The following is a 15,328-nucleotide window of genomic DNA, read 5'->3' on the forward strand; positions in this document are numbered from 1 at the left end:
TTCGGAATTTGTTGTTCCAAGGTTTTTGGCGCAATAACTTCAGTGTGTTCTGAATGTATGTTACACACTGAATAATGTGTTGAAAATCAATATTTTTTTTTAAATTTGCCTCGTGATTAAACTAACTACTTTACTAATTGTGTCTTCGTTGCACAACGCGTGGTACTGCGTGAGGGGCCCCAAGAAGGACTACTGTCCTGAAACGGCTCTGAGTCAAGCCGAGTTGAAGGAGGGAAGAAAAAAATGCAGAGAGAGGCACTCATTACGAGAGCCGGCTACACTTGGGAAAACAAAAATGGCTAACTACAGCAAAGACAATAAATGAGACTTCTCTATTGAAGCTGTAGCGATTGCCTTTCAATCGTTCCTCCGGGAGAAACAAAATAAAGAAGCCACGCATCGAGATACTTTATGTATGTAACACACTAGCATGTCCTCAGGGCTGGCGAGAGAAATTACGGGCCTCAGAGACCGGTCATGCTCGGGCCCCCTCCTCAGCACGTCTCGATATTTCTTATTTAAGTGATTACGATGGGCCTTGGGTCGTCCGGGGCCCAAAAGTGGTCCGAGCCCCGGGGCGCCATCCCCGGCTGCCCCCGCTCTCGCCGACAGTGCATGTCCTTCACAATCGCAAGAGTCCTCATGGCTCAAACAAGCAGCTCGTCTCTAACACTTATTATATATTCGTCTCTAACACTTATGCATATTTAGTTTTCGTAAGAAATACTGAAATCAATACTGACTGGAGAAAAAGCTAGTAATGCATTCTCGTTTTCCCTACGCATGTAATAATACATCAACATCGAAATCGTAAAGAACCGAAAGAAGTAACGGAAGAAGTGCAAGGGCGCAGGCGAGCTGGTACTTGATAATACGATGGGAACCCAGAGACAGGGGAAAGAAAACACGAGATCGTGTGTGTTTCGTGTTTTCTTTCCCCTGTCTCTGGGTTCCCTTCGTATTATAACCGAAAGAAGAATCGAAATTCATGGCGCATTCCATTGGCAGAATCGTGTCAGACGCTCAATGTTTCATTGGCGGAGCAAGGGCAAAACCTTTGCTCGAAAGAACAATAGTTTTTGGCCCACGAGGCCAAAGCTAACCCAGGAAAGCACGGGCTCACGTGCTATGCGCAGCGCGTCCATCGTATAGCTCGAACGATTGTTAGCATTCCATTGACGAAGCAAACCCGTATGACCACGCCAGGAGCATGCACTCAAACCCCACCCAGCGCGAGGCAAAATCTGCTTTCCCAGTGGAATAGGCCACCATATGTGTCACCATCGGAGCACGGTATTAACAGAGCAGACGGATGGTGCAATAAGGAACCTCCATAAACTTCCACAACCAGGACGGTAGTAGAACGTTTCCCATGGTTACCCTACGTGCTAATTATCCGACGCCATTCCTGAAGCTTCCTCGCCTGCAGTCTCTGCAATTATACCAATCTATTTTTAACCTCCCGCAGTTAAATGCCCGGCTTATCCCGGCAATTACTCAGCTTTGTAACGTGTGACATACCTTCTCGCTCGCGTGACCTTTTGCCGTTACCAGGACAAGCGCGGGCTCCTGGGATACGGCAAGCAGTGTGTATTCACTGTTGAGATATGATCAACGTGCGGTGATCTAACTTCGCTAACGATCTGCTGTGCCAGAGCGTTCGCGACTGAGCTTTGATATAGTCTGTATAGTCCCGCCGCGTTCCCCGGATGTGCATTTCCTGGCGACCCTAGATGTCACATTATTATTACACATCTTATCTCTCTTCCGAATGCAATGCGTCAGCAGTTATAACCTTCACGTCTCTCCTCGCAGCGCCGTCTCATTCACGGGGGAACACGTTGAAAACAGTTCACCGCTCAAGCTATACAGGGCGTTTCACTGAAGAAGTGACCCCTAATTATTAACAAAAATGAACTTGGGATAAAAATTTGAAATCCGATGTCGGTGATTATCGGTAACTGATGGCTCGGATAAACTTGCGAAGACAAAATCCGTGATTGGGCCGTTATACCCCGCCCTCCCTTTTTTGCTGTTCTCATGCTATTTCCATGCGCAGTGGAAGTGTCTTCGGGCCTTGCCGATAGCGCCGAAAACGGGCTTTTAGAGATGCCAGGTTTTCCGGTGTCGAATTTTTGTGGCAAAATCGTGAAAGATCCTGTAATTGTGACAGAAATGGGGTGTTGTTCTGGCCTTTCATGTCATGTCATGTCATGGCCTAATTAGCACAAAAAAAAATAAAAAACGTTACCTTTCCTTTGGAGTTAGAGTTCAATTAAGCTAATTAGACAAATTAATGAGGTACATTGACTGAAACCACCTGTTTGAGCGGTAAAAACCTTCACAAGTTTGACGCAGAAGGTTTCTAATTTTTATCCCAAGTTCATTTTTGTTAATAATTAGGGGTCACTCTTCAGTAAAACACCCTGTATAGCTCGTGCGGTGAACAAATATCTCTAGTACTTTTTTTTAATAATTAGGGTTCACTCTTAACACCCTGTATAGAGGTAAGGAAGCACACGGGTCTTTTTTCTTCTTCTTCTTCTTTATCACATCACCTCGAATCCCATCACTCGGGCCGTGTGCTTCCTCCCTGTTGGCTTGTGCAGGCTGCAAATGCGACGGGTGTGAGGCTGGATAAAAAACGGTGCGCATCCGAGCCGAAAAGCAGCAAAAACGAAGAAGAAGAAAGATATACCGCGTCTTCTTGACTTGACCACGACAGGTCGTTCGCAGCCTTATCACCTGCATAAGTAGCAGAAGTGCAGAAATGTGTTCCGTCGACCAGCTTTCCATCAGCTGGACAGGTTGATACGAAGGCCGCTATAATGTATTCGGAAAATGATCGCTACTCCGACCGCAATCCACTCACGGTCTATACTGCTAGGGCGAGGTTGCGACGTAAGAAAGAAAACTCGACTACTTTTGGAGGGAGTGGAGGTGCTCGCTACGCCCCTGATCCTCGTGTGTTGTTGGTCTTCTCTTTGAGCAACGTCTCCGCAGTTCTTCCTGAATACGATCATGGTAGGGGAGCAACGCAGTTTTGTCAATGGCACGAACAGAATGGCGTCGCAGACTTATCGATTACGTTAATGAGTACATTACAAGCACAATCGGACGCAAGGCGAATTAATTTCAGACAGGGATGACCACGCCTCTTTCGTGTACCTCGCATGACACAAGAAGCAACGCCTCGCCGTAAATGGGACCTCAACTCTTGCAAGTGGCCAAAAAAAGAAAAAGTCCGCAGCAGTTTGAATCGCGCGCGGTTGTGTAACGCGTGGCAGTATTCAGACACCGTTCTTGTCGTGACTATAGCTACTCTGAACAGGCCCTCCACTGACCTCGTGTGTGCACACGTGGCTAGTGTGAGGGCTAGAGACCGATTCACACTGGTGCGGTCACTGCTGTGCTTGTGTCTTACGTCCGTGGACACATTCAGAATTCGTCTGCTACGGCGATCCGCAGTTCCGTGAATTCAATAACTCGCAAACGATTGCGGCTAACTTCGCAGACGCGAACCTGTACACTAAAGTGCAACCCGCTTTCCGAGAAATTCAGTTTTGAGAGATGTAAACGGGAGCGTTTTGCGCTTCCTTTTGTTTTCCCATTTAGTACGCTTTGACGTTCACTACTCGCAGACGACAGTGGCTGCCCATGCGGCTGACACGTTTCGTTCCATGAACTGTCAGTTCAGTGCCTTACGCGTCCGTCCAATCCTCTTCTCCGAGCACTGGGAGTTTGCCCTATATTTAATCAAATTCAACGAGTTCAACGGACAACGAGACCTAAGAAGTTCAACAAACACGCATCCGCGTGGGCATGAGCACCCTTCTAGTATCACAATCCAACCAACCAAACGAAACCCAGTCCGTTTAAACGACATCGGCTCCCCCGCTTTTAACACTTTCCGGATTCCTCCAAAACCAAAAGTCCGACTTCCTTTTCGTCCATCGGAATATTTCATTATCTTCCCGGAAGCCCGAAGGGGGGGGGGGGGGGGGGAAGCGAGTGACGGCGTTACAACACGACCTTCGCATTATTTGAACTTGTCCGACACAGCGTCCCCAGATTCAACCGAGCGAAAGGCTGCGATTTCGAACGTTATTTTCTCCACGCTCTTCTGCGAGTTTAAAGCGGTCGTTTATCTAACCCGCCACCCACACTGCCCCGCTCGCCTCCGCTTGGACGGCGAAGTCAAAGGACGGCGGCTATATCCTTAATATAGCCAAGGCAGAAAGCCTCATCCGGTGCGACATGAGAAATGGGGGAGATACGGCGTCGATAACAAGAAGAAGAGCGTGCAACGATCGAAGTTGTCGCGAGACGTCTTGTGGATGATCGAGCTTTGCTCTTGCTGGATGGTGATTAATAGTGACCGATTGCTCTTAACGAACAGCGCGCGTGCACAGAATCGGTCGTACGGAAAGAATGCCAGTGTTTATGAAAGCTCAGTGGAGAGAATGAATGATGTACGTGAAATTCGAGAATGTTAATTGCGAATGAGTATCATTGACCGTTAGCCGAGCGGGGCGTCCGAAGCTTTCTTGGGAGCGTTATTTGTCAAAACGCATAAGACACTTTCATTAGCAAGGGTGCTAATATTTGCAGATTCCGCAGCCACATTCGGAAACGCAAACAACATAAAATAATGACTACTCATAGCGTATAGGAACGCATTAAAAAGTAACAGCAGTGTATTCCCTCCCTCAAACGTTAATATACGCCATAGAAATAAACTGAAAAATTCCGTACTCTAGAACGAAGTATGGTGATCGGCGTATATCTTTTCATGCAGCAACATCATTAAACAACGGTGAAGTCAATAACGCCAGAAGTACATCTAGTGAGATTCGAAAGCTGTTATTATGATTTTATTTACCGGTCTTGCCGGTTTTGTGTTTCTATGAGACCAACAACATCAACTTTATTTCAAGATGATGAATGGGGAGTTTCATCGTCAGGGGCGATACTCTTCTCCATTGCTGGTGGTGATGCGAGGAATGAAATAATGAGCCCCTTCACAATATGAATCGAAGCCCTATGGTATCCATAAAGGTGAAGAGAGCTTTGAGGGCATAGCGTTGGAGAACTGGATGTGGCCAGGGACCAAGCAAGTTTGTGAGAGAGAGGGGGGCGAGAGTCTCGCTCGTTAAGGGATGCGGAGAGTACGGTGGGGGGAAGGTTGATAGTGTGGCCAATGGAGAAGAATGTGCTCTAGATCTTCTACAGCACCGCAGTGACTGCATTGGGGAGAGTCAACTTGCCTCGAGCGGTAACGCCACTGCGGAGGCGTATTCGATGAACTAATGCGGCATCGTGACGACAGGTATATGTCGAGGCATGCGGAAAGCGAGCGCCGAATCAACTCCTCTCAGTATGGCTGGGGGAAAATGTCACCGGTCCTTTCGCGCAAGGTGGCTCGTTCCCTTATTTTTTTATTGCATTGTTTACATTCCGTGTGTATTAATATTGTAGTTTCTGTAGTATCTCCTAGTGTTGTATCCACGTTGCATTATCAGCAGTATCTTGTAGTGATGTATCCAAATTGCATCCACTGTCACAAGGGGAGCCAGAGCGCAGCTTTTTGCGCAGTGCTTCCCACATCGTGACTGATGTGAATGAACGACTCATTCATTCATTCATATTTTTCTTTTTCAATCAATCATTCTGCCGAATGGTTGTGTCGAAATGAATCTTTGATTCAGACATAGAGTGAAAGGAACGCTTGTCTCAACTCCATTTGCTTGAAGAGGCATTTTTCTTTTACATTTTCACTAGTCGGCAACCCTCTTACGAAATTACTTGGAATCATTTGTCACTGCCGCTTGCTAACGCATCACCTCGAATCTAATAAAGAACGTACCCCCTGATGGAGATCAAGATGTAATGGACCATAATTTCCCTTTATAGGTCCCTGCTGGGTAAGCTTGCCTGAAAATATTGGCATTCATGGAACAAGCACTATCAATCACGTGCCTGTATATCCCCTGTCTACTTTGCTGCACGTCCCGAAGAGGCAAATATTTGTCTGCACAGTAATATACCTTAACAGATGATCTAGGGGACATTCTCTTAGCGTTCGATAGCGATACAGAAAAAACAGAAAACAGTTTCCGAGCACACCCGGTGAAATAATGTCGCCCTGGGCGTAAAGTACCACTACGGAAAGAACCTGGCGTCTTCTGGGGAATACTTGGGGAAATACCTGCAGAAATTGTAGTGTAATCAAAGGGTCTCGCACTGCATTCTCCCCCAAATAAATTTTGCGTAATAAACGCATAACCCCCCCTCTCCCCGAACTGTTACTTTTTTTTTTTCTGTGACGTGGAACTTAACATAAAATTAATTTTTCGTGTTGAGAAGTATTATGTCTGCGGGGTGCGCATTCATGGGGTCTGGCGACATTGTTCGTCGAAAGTGGATTTCCCGTTTACTCATCGCGGCTGCTGACACGTTCGTGACGCGTGATGAACGTTCGTCGAACGGACGAAGAACTGCGCAATTCAAAATGCGTGCTAGAAATTAAATAACTCGCAGTTGTTTCGCTGTTCTGTGTCGCGACTGCAGTATTCACCGCAAATCCCAAACTCCCAGGATTTTTTCGAAAAAACCTCGGTATATGTAGAGACGCGAAAAACAGCCGGGATATCCCGGATTACGATTTTTGTGTGTGCGTGTGATTTTTTTTAAGAGTAGCAAGCCAAATCTTGGCTGACCTCTCTCAACACTTAAAAACAACACTATACAGCTATCGTCTGAACTATACCTCGTCCTTATTTTCGCTGTGTCGAATTAAGTCTATGTCGTTTTACGCCGGTTTAGACGCAGAGGACAAATTGACTGCTTTCGTCCAGTCGACTTTCACACCTTCATTATAAACGCGCCTAATGGTGATCGGTGCAAAGCTGGCAGAACTCACAACTAGAAATGACCACCATTTCTATCTAATCAGCCCGGTGGGTGGAATTTTTTTATTTTATTTTCCAGATATACTACTGGCCTTCATCAAGCCTATAAGTAGGAATGGGAACACAAAAATAAGCACACACAAAATCAATTGATAAAGGATCATACATTGTGATAGACGGATTGCGCTGTAGGGGAGTCGACTACAGCATGTGGCAAGTTCATTCCACAATCACAATAATTAACACAACGTATAACAATTACAATAATCAAGCCAAGGGAGGGTTATACGTATATACTATATATATGGGCTACAAAGGGAGATATTCAAGGAAATAACTTGATTTAGATTTTAAGCCGTCATTTTGTGCATTTCGCCTTTCACAGCGCGGTCTGTCGATACATTTTGCCATAGCGGTTTGTCGTGCGCGGGAGTGAGGGACGAGGAGAATTCGGAGTATTTAATAACCAGAGAGCGCGCTTCATCAGCTGAGTCGGGTGCCATGAAGCCGCAGTGGAACCTGCGTTCCACCCGGCTGCATCCCCACATGCTGTAATTATTAGTTGAAAGCGGACAGCGCCGCAGGTCGGCAAAGCCCCCGAACCCCGCTGCAATGCACGAGAGTGCGCGATACCTCTCCGCTGCTCCATGCGCTCTGGGCGAGACTATAGATAATGATGGAAACTGACGCACCGCGATTACCAAGCAGTTCGTCGGAGCATATCCCAAGGCACACCTTTCACAGCTTATATATATGCCTTATGCCATAATACGGCCAGTCACCCGATCCCCTTGCACAAGCGTGGTGATTCGCTGTGACTCAGGGAGAATGTGTCATGTTGAATGACACCATGCTGAATGTCAAGAATGCTCTCTGTCTCGGTAACAGTGTTTGCGATTGAATGTTGCAAGTCACTTAGGGCCATTACATGAGAAAAAGGCTAAAAGGCAAGACATCCTATCCTATCCATCGTAATACATTACGAGCCATGTGCTTCTATACATAATCGTTTTGGAGTGACTAGTCTCATGCTAAGTGGGGTCTACATTCCCATATCTTTTTTTCCGTCATCATCACTTTGCTTCAATAGTGAAAAGGTGTCAGTGCCACAGAGAGCGCAGATCACACACTACAAGCGTGCATCATCCGATTTCATCAGCGCTCCATTTTTTGTTTTGTTTTTCTTTTACTAATCAATTAATAAACGGCGCTGAACTTCAACACCAGCCTGCGACTCTATTTCACATCATCTCATGTGCATTACTACGTGTGCGCCATTCTCTTCATTACACCAAGAACTTCGGCGAAACACAGCCACTCTTTTACCTGGTATAGTGTCATACGTCTGAATGAGGAGGCCCTTCCCAATTGGGCACTTTAAGACCCTCAAAGCTCATCGTTCCCCAGCCTGGAATTGTTACGGTGGAATCCTGTTTTCACGGGCTGTTCGTTCGTTCGTTATCTTTAGCTGCTCCTGCTGGTGGTGAAGCTTGTCGTTGTTGTCCTCACAGCTCTTTATCCGAAGCTTCACTCGATCAGGCGGCACGTCGGTCTAATCAGCTATGTAGGCACGCGGGCAACGAGTTTCCAGTTATATAGACACTAAACACGGCCCCTGCTTAAATCAGTTGCAAGTCGGCAAATTCAACCTGCCGCCTTATAACTGGTACAGGGCCCCCATCCATGCTATTGAAAGCACCGGAAGATTTCTTTGAGAGAAAGCCGAAATCCTTGTACGCATTCCACTTTTCCATGGCGCACAGCATGTGTGGAACTGCGCTTAAACTAGTTTACATAGGGATTATAATGGTGGGTTTTACACCGCGAGACACCTATATGATCGAGAGTAAACACCTGTACTCACCCACATGAGGTCCACTACTTTACATAGTCCACCAAGGCATCCGTTAAGTTGCTCTGCTATCCGAGCTCACGACGCGGTCACCACCACAGGCGTTGAAATCTCTAACGGAAGCACCATTCAGTTGCTTCAAAACCGCACACACTAAACCCAAATCATGCGCGCACTCTGTCACAGAACATGGCATGAAACACAACTCATTACACCTCATATAGAAAACGTTAGTATCACTGTAAACTCCCATTTAGTTTACTGCACCTTCACACCATGCCAACAGAAACAGCGTCCTTCCGGACAAAATTTTCGCGGCGTCGCACGCCTCTTTCGGCCCTGTCCCGTCCCAGTGCGCATGCGCAGGGTGCTCGAACGCACGTGGTGACTATTTATCAGCTAGGACCACGAGATAGCAAAGTCTCGTACAGCGTCATAACCAAGGGCGATAAGAACAGTCAGTGTGCCGGAATCTTTTATCAGATGGCATTTCATTGGATGAATTTCTCGGTTCCATGAACACGGCGTTCGTCCCAGTTGATGTCGTTGGCATATGTTATGGACGCCTCGCCACGTTATCTACCGTCCACAGAGCCTTTGGCGTGCCGAGGGTAACAAAGATAGGTGATGGTGATGTGATAAAGAAGAAAAGAAAAACATACATAACAAACATAGCAAAAGACCATAGATAACGTATTTCTTTATCCATCCTTTAATTTACCCCTATTTTTCTGTCACGTCTAATATAATCCCTGTACTGACTAAGAAAAAAATGTCCCACTTCAAGCTGTCACTACTAAGGAGCTGCAATAAAAAAGTTCTGAGAGATGCCGTGGGGATGTCTTGGTCACAGATGCCATTGGAGAATCCCGCCCATCGAAGAGATGCTACTGATCCAACTGCAGCTTTTTCTTTTTTTCGCGAAGTACTATCTGTAAGTGTGGGTGTCATCATAACTCAAAGTTACGATTTGGAGAGCAGACGTTCAAAATAGGACTTTGGCCCAAAAAAGCTCTAGACGTCCTTCAATTGCGAATGGACTATGCTGGACGTGGTGCGTCTCACATTTTGCGAGTTTTTCGCGCTCTGTCTTTGCGTCTTTCATCTCTTGTCTGGCTTTAAAGGGACATAAAGCATTACAAAACGCCCGTCCTCCTATTTCACCTCTCCAGTCTCGGTTCTTCGCCGTCTTTCAAAAGAAAGGCATATTCCTCTGAAAAGAAGAGATATACGAGCGAATCGGCGCGGAAAATGCCATAGCTGCCGTTGGCATCCCTCCATGTAGCTTGCGGTACAGGTGTTTATAGCGCGTGTGCTCGAACGTAGCTAGCTGTACGCCTTTGTAGCGTTTTAAAAGGCGAGCGAGGCGTTGTCAGGCTCAGGCACAAAGCAGTGTTTACGTCATGCCTATTGTGAACAACGGCGCTTTTACTATATCAGCTGCGTACGTAACATGTAATTCTTAACCTTCCATTAAATGTTCCAGGGACTGAATGAAGAAAACTCAAAAAGAAAAGATCAGAGAGAGTGTGCATATTATAAAGATTGCGGAAGAAATTTTCTGGACAGTTTTGGCAACGGTGAATGGGACACGATCATTGTGCACGGTTATTGTGTTATAACTGTCTCTGAGGAACAAATATTGCCTGCAGCCCACGCTGAGTTTAGAAATTAAAGGAGCATTAAAGTGCGAGAGAAAAAAAACTATCCTCGCGAATGAAAGGTGCCGTTACCTTGACAGCGACCCAAAAGGAACGGGGGTTCATCCGATGCATCGTTGGTGATTGGACAATTTGCATGCGAATGCGCAGCGCATGCGCTGCTCTCGTTCTGGCTGAAAACAGCCGGAACCATTATTACGCCAAAGCTACTATATACCATTTTCCCCTTCATGGAATCCGTTAATTGTTGCTGGGTCCCGGTGCCTTGTCAGGCTTGTGTCTTTATACCCGGTGCCGGCATTTCTGTATCACAGAAATGAAAATTTTAAAAAAATGTAAAAGAAATAATGAGTGAGGCTAGGGCACCAAAAGCGCAGGGAAATGACTCGGAAACGATAACGAGCAGCCTTAAAGGAGCATGGAAGTCACCCATATATTTTCTTTCTTCTTTTTTTTTTTTTTTTCGCTGCGGCGTCTTCTGCAACGAATAAGATGAGTCCCTCCGAAAGAACGATGAGCGCAGGTGACCTACAGAGCACGCGCAAGGCTGTGTTCCGCACACCCCTAAAAAACCGTCTCCACGTGCAAAGAGCGCATCGGCGAACGAGAAGACGTCGTGACGTATTATGGGCTCCGGCACGTGACCAGTGGCCGGCACAGCTCAAGCATGTATAAGCGGTCGCGTGAGCCGAGAAGAAAAAGCAAAGAAGAAAGGCACTGAGCAGTTTCTGCGTCACGCGGGGCTCGTGTCTCTCGTCCGCGACTGCTTTCTCCGACTGTCTTTCGTATATTTTATTGCGCAGTGACAATACGCAGCAGCAATTATTTTATGCGAGCGAAAATATTTTGCATGGTGACCCCTGGTGGACAGCTTCACAGATAAAGCAGGATATCAAGCCATGTGTTACTTCCATGCTCCTTTAATACATAATGGCTGCACTACACTTAACTCAGCACGAGAGTCTTCTACTTCCTCTTTTTCAATACAGTGACGCACAGCTTAGTGGTCTAGCGTGGAATGGCACGGCGGGCTCCAGGATGTTGTTGCATACATCGAACGGACACTCAAAACTTCGTACAGAGAGAAGCAGCAGAAACAGGGCTCGAAACCTAAGATGAATACTCAAACAGTGGCACACACAGTACGCTTGAACGAAAGACACGAAAAAGAAACCGCGGCGCCTCCTCGCGTCCATTTGTTTTCAGCCAGTAGCAGACGACATTCGAGAGGGCGCCACATCTCACGCAAATGGTCCAATTTCTCTCCTTCGCAAAAAGGGTGGAAATGCGGAGCCGGCTCCCATTGGTCGCCTCAAGCGATGATTCGTTGAATCATCTCAGACGCTTTCGGACGCTGTCGGCGCAGTTTTTAATTAGAAGTCGGCCCACGACGCACATTCCCCAAGGGCGTCAGTCGTGACGTTGCCCACCTCTGTGATGCCGACAACGGCGAGCCCTTTCACCGGCACCAGTGCCATGCAGTGCCATCGCGGGAGATAGTTTGAGGAGACCAATGGGAGGCCGCTCCGCACTGCCGCGCTTCTTGAGGAATACCACTCTCGCCGCTTGGAAAGGCGGTGTAGAGGCAAATATTATACGAAAACAATAGCGAAAGGAAACGAGCGGTTGAGTGACCGGAGATCTCTGGCGGCAGGTTGATAATTATTATTTTTAACGCCGACGTCAATTCTTAGTTGGGCACCATAAACAAGAGAGAATTATAAACGGACAACCTGTGAATACTCAACTTCGTGCGGAGCCGTTGCTCCTGTGAGGTACTACGTGACAGAGAGACCAATATACCATATGGGAGTCGACGGATATTTAACCGGGTGCAACAGCGTCGGTCTTCCCTGTTCTCAACTATGCAGGCCAATGTTGATGGCGAAAGCGCTAGCGCTGCAAACTGAATTGAGTTCCATTATACGTCTCAACATTGACGCACGATTAGTAGCTAACATTGTTTCTGAGGCCGGTACGTTTTCGACCTGCATGCGAGTATTCCAAAGCGAGTGCTCCAAATTACGTAGGTCCTATTGACTTGGATTATTTTGAAAGCCTGTTTTGGTGACGGAGAGCGTAGCGAAATCTACTCACTTCGGCGAGTTCCACAATCGCCTCATATACTATTTATTTCTATATTTATGTATTTATTGATATCCTCAAGGCAAAGCACTACGGGGGAGTAGTGGTGAACACATAGGATAAGCTGAAACATGTTAGTGACCGTGCTAAATAGTGACGCAGGAAGATGGTTCCAATCCACACTTGTCTGAGGTACAAACGAAGAGAAATATGCATTTGTCCGGCAATGGGTGATGGAAACTTTGTAATGATGGTCAATACGAGATGACGTGTACGATGGAGGTATTAAAGCTGTTGCTTTAGGACAGGGTTGTGAAAGTATATGGAGTGAAAAAGACACAGCCTGCTGTTTTTGCTGCGTAAAGCTACAGGTTGAATGATAATGAGGATTTCATGGATGACGTGCTCGCTGTTCGATGAAAGTTAGAAAGAATACTAAGTCGAGCCGTGCGGCTCTGAACGATTTCTAGCTGATCCATTAGTGCGGTATATGACTGGGATCCCAGACGGCAAAGGAGTATTCTAATTTTGGCCGGATTAAGGTCTTGAAGAGGCGGAGCTTTAAGTCCATAGGGGCAACGTAGAAGTTTCGCCTGATGTAACCAAGTGTGCGATTAGCATTATTGATAACGTATTGAACGTGCTCTTTCCAAGAAAGGTCAGAAGTTAGCATTACGCCCAAATACTTATGGGTGTTTATCGTTTCAAGTGTAACGTGATTTACGTTGTAAGAGCAATTAGTACCACGGCACCGGGAAACACGCATATGCTTGCATTTGGTAAGGTTGAGTTCGATGCCCCACGACTATATATATCCTCATGAGCACATGCAAGGCAAATCACAGGTTTGCATAACACCCTTTTCCTCCTTACGTAACTATACTTGTTTCTAAGGTCAGGCTTAGAATTGCACGACGAAAATTGCGTCATTTTTCATCATAAAGAAACAGGAAACTGCCGTTCCTTTCTATAGCAAGCCTTCCGAGAAAGCGAAATTCAGACGTCAGTCTTTTCTTCTTCCTAACCCATCCTAATTGAAATTCAAGTGCGCGCATTAGATTCATTTTCCTTTTTTTTCTTTTTCTTTTTTTTTTCTTTCCATTTTCCACTTCCTTCTTTACGCCAAAGGAGAGATGGCGATGGCGCGCTTCAGCAACTAAACTTATCACAGCTTGCGAGATTATTACATCAGGGACATAACTTATGCATGAGCCCCTTCGCATGGAACCGAATCAATGAAAAAAAAAAAAAGAAATCAAAACGCTGCACAGGAAATTTCCCCCCAACGGAGTACAGCATCTGTTATGGCGCTAAATGTCAAAGCTGCTCATCTTTTCACATACACGACAATCACCATTAATGATCGAGCTAATCGACAAACTGTTCTATAGGCGCTATACAACAACGCGTCCTCGTGAAGTTAGGTAACGGAAGAAGGCATGTGCGTGGCATTGAGGCGTCTTTGACGCATAATTTAGGTCTTGCCGATTGTGTATGTGGCTGTCGTGTAACGTTTCGGCATCACGGTTTCGTGGAGCGTTAAATTAATTCATGTAATATGATTCATTTATTTCTAATTATTAATTAACTTATTAATTCAGCGTAATAAAATAACATAGATTTATTAAACACCTTCCAAACCTCGCGGTCCTCGTCAAGGAGAGAGCCCAGCAATTATTATTTTTTCTCTACCTTCACATAGGTATACGTTTATAAAGTGTCAGAGCTCAGGGAAGAGCCCAGAGAAAAGGTATAAAATTTTACACCTTTAGAGGTGTAAAATTTTATACCTTTTCTAAGTGTAAGAGTTTATATCTCATAAAGGTACAAGTTTTTGCGCGGGCTATTTATACCCTAAAAAGAAGTATAATATTTTCTAACAGCGATACACTGTTGTTTAAAGTGACGCGTAATAACCTCTGTACAAGGTACACTGATGCGACAAAACTTTCAGGAACAGGTGCGCGAAATACATGTATACGACAACAGTCGTCACAGCAAGCAGTAACAAACAGCTGTGTCGCGTTGTATACCATCCCAGCTGGTACGGAGGAATTAATGGTTATCCGGACACACTTTGTCTGAAGCCCGTGGTGCAAAATTGTGCGGTATTTTACGTGTACCGTAAAAAGGAGCGTCACTTGCACGTGGGAAGTCATGTAAGGGGGGAGATGTATGCGGGAAGCAATGATACATGCACGTGAAAAATAATCGTAACGATGATCATGTATTTATTGGCGCAAAAACAGCTAGGCTGTCATGCATTAAACTATGGGGAAGTGTACGCAAGAAAGCATAAACCATGCCCTAACCCGTACCATAGCATAACCATGACGTTGCCATTTTTTCGCCTTGATTGATTGATTTGATTGATTGTTTATTCCTCTTTTACATCATTCCTTCTTAACATTAACGCGCGATCACTTTGACACTTTTGACTTCTTGCGCATACCTACACTTTCCCGATGTTTGCTTTATGTTCTTGATGTTTTGTTTTGCTTTTGTTTTACTATTTTTGTTTTGGTTTTTGTATTGCTTCTGCCATGTTTATACTGCCGTTGACCTTGTTGGTGCACCACCAGGTTGACCTCACGGCTGTTCATGGGCATCGTTCAAAATAAATTATTATTACTGTATTATAATAATTATTATTATTATGAATCAAACTGCTGGAAAAGTGCGATCACGGTAAAAGGAATATCGCGGTGCTTATAACGGCTTACACGGCGCTAACGATAACTCTATACTCTTGACAACGAGAATCTTCCACGGCGTCTGGTCCAACGGTCCCGATGCTAGTCCCGACGACAACGAGCACG

At 45.7% G+C, this 15,328-nt stretch overlaps 1 protein-coding gene and 1 long non-coding RNA gene across 2 annotated transcripts in view; one reads left to right on the plus strand and one right to left on the minus strand.

Annotated features, from left to right (window-relative positions):
* Positions 1-15,328, minus strand: part of LOC135368811 (uncharacterized) — a 342,797-nt gene that overhangs the window by 170,270 nt on the left and 157,199 nt on the right. Inside the window, exon 5 of the long non-coding RNA XR_010414874.1 lies at positions 8,776-8,876. This is a non-coding gene — a long non-coding RNA (uncharacterized LOC135368811). The remainder of the gene's footprint in view (positions 1-8,775; positions 8,877-15,328) is intronic.
* The window catches only part of LOC135368810 (RYamide receptor-like), a 124,866-nt gene that overhangs the window by 93,530 nt on the left and 16,008 nt on the right, over positions 1-15,328 (plus strand). The window lies entirely within an intron of this gene.

Source organism: Ornithodoros turicata, chromosome 9 (assembly GCF_037126465.1).
Source record: "Ornithodoros turicata isolate Travis chromosome 9, ASM3712646v1, whole genome shotgun sequence".
Lineage (NCBI taxonomy): Eukaryota > Metazoa > Arthropoda > Arachnida > Ixodida > Argasidae > Ornithodoros > Ornithodoros turicata.